Source organism: Octopus bimaculoides, chromosome 21, assembly GCF_001194135.2.
Source record: "Octopus bimaculoides isolate UCB-OBI-ISO-001 chromosome 21, ASM119413v2, whole genome shotgun sequence".
Taxonomy (NCBI): domain Eukaryota; kingdom Metazoa; phylum Mollusca; class Cephalopoda; order Octopoda; family Octopodidae; genus Octopus; species Octopus bimaculoides.
Window position 1 is genome coordinate 27,890,024 of NC_069001.1, and position 2,291 is coordinate 27,892,314.

Sequence of the window (2,291 nt, forward strand, 5' to 3'; positions counted from 1 at the left end):
ATAAGACATTCAATACTTCATTTCATTGTACCATCCATTTTAATATTATATATTATATATTCTATATCCAACATTAATTTTACAAGAATATAAATAAAACATAAAAAACAGACAGAGTTGGAACTCTTTTAATTAAAATAATATATTCCTCTATACACGATCATACAAAACCCTTTTTTGTATTTATTTTTACTCTCTCTCTCTCTCTCTCTCTCTCTCTCTCTCTTTCTCTCTATCTCTCTCTCTCTCTCTCTCTCACACACACACATATATATGTATATATATATATATATATATATACATATATATACATGTGTGTATGTGTGTGTATGTATGTATATTTGTTTGCATTTATATATATAGGGACCAGAAGAAAGGGGAACTTTCTATTCATGACATTTACTTGCACAATGTGATTATAACAGATTTTGTGACGGCCCTGTTCGTATTGAAACTCATTAGATACAAACACTGTAGAGTAATTTTGGCAACGTATTCACCTCCAATCTCACATTTTGCAGTGCTTAACTACTGAATTTGCTAAACTAAGGCAAGTGAAATAACAGAATTCTCCCACAAGAAAACAATTGACGTCACAGATTGCGCTGACGTCGTTTCTTTTAATTCTCATTCATGTTTTGTTCGTTTCCTGTTTCATACCATCTCGAAAGCTTTTAATCGAACAGATCGATCTCAATACATATGCATGGTTCCATGTTTAGTACATATTCTATAGGCCTCTGTGGTGAGCCAGTGTTACAAACAGGAAGAAACGCACACATATATATATACACACAATACAGCCAACACACACGCACACGATATACACACACTTACACAAGACACAGTCACACACAACACACATACGAACACACATACAAACACGCACACGCGGGGACATACGCACCCCCCCCCCACACATGCTCTCACACACATATATATTTACTATGAGCTTCCACACAGTTCTCATCTCAACCAAATTTGCTATCCAAGAAGACCTTTGCCTACACTGCCATGCTCTGGAACTGAACCTAAAACGATGTAGTTTCAGAACCACCTTCATAAACACGCTCACAGCAGCACCAGACTTTTATATTCTTGAAATATCGACAACTTCCATGCATCTATTTATTGAATTGCTATTCGTATTTCCAACAATTTATCGGACATTTGTTATTCCAACTCTTAGTTTCTTCCTTTCCTTACGAAATTTAACAGGGATTATAGCAAACAATTATCTTCAGAAAAATGTCAGATAAATTTATGTTCGCTATTCTTTTTTTGCTTGCTTTTCTTTTTCTCTCCTTTCTTCTCGCTTTTATTTTGTTATATTTTCATCTCATTTGATAAAAATTCATTCACTTTAATCATATTACTCGCCGATAAATGAAGTATAAATCTTCCCAAACTCTTAAACGTTTTGAACGATCTTCGATCGCGTTGCTAACTTTAGTATTTAAATAATGTCACACAATAACTCAAGTTTTATGATTATTATATTTTCGTCGTTTTGTTTCAATTCTCACAGATTTACTTGTTTATTTCTCAGTTTTCTTGCTTTGCTCTCCCTAAAATGTGTCAATTCAATATCCTTCGGTTGAATTTTATATCCCAAAGCAAACAAAAACATTCGGCTGATAAATCAATTTAGAATAATAACACGATAAAATATTGAGTTGATAAAAAACAGATAAAGGTTTGATAAAATTAATATGCAGAAAACTAAATAAGACTGCAATTCATTATCTCATTTATTTTTCTATTTCAATTGATTTCGAGGCTACATTTGCATAAAACTCAGTGCATTTCTTGTTACAATAAGCTTTTTAAATTATGTTTAGTTATTTATTTAATTCGATTTCAATTCTGCTTCAGTTATTCCAATAAAGATTTAGAATATTTAAGAAAATTATAAGCGAGAAAAATGTAGTTCTGCGAGAGAGGAGGGAATTGAATGCGAAAGAGAAAGAGGGAGAGAGAGACTGAGAAAGGAAGAGAGATAATGATACAGAAGGAGAAAGAAAGATTGAAGCATAAAACAAAATAATTGTTGTACAATAATAAAATCATACTTTTACACATACTTATTCGAGTGCACATGTAATTTATATGAATATATGCACGTGAGATTCTGCGTACACACAAGCAAATATGCGTATAATTGAGTTTCGATATACGCAAACGTATATAATGCACACACCATTATATATATATATATATATATATATATATATACATATATATATATCCAAACACACATATATCTACATATATACATACATACATATATA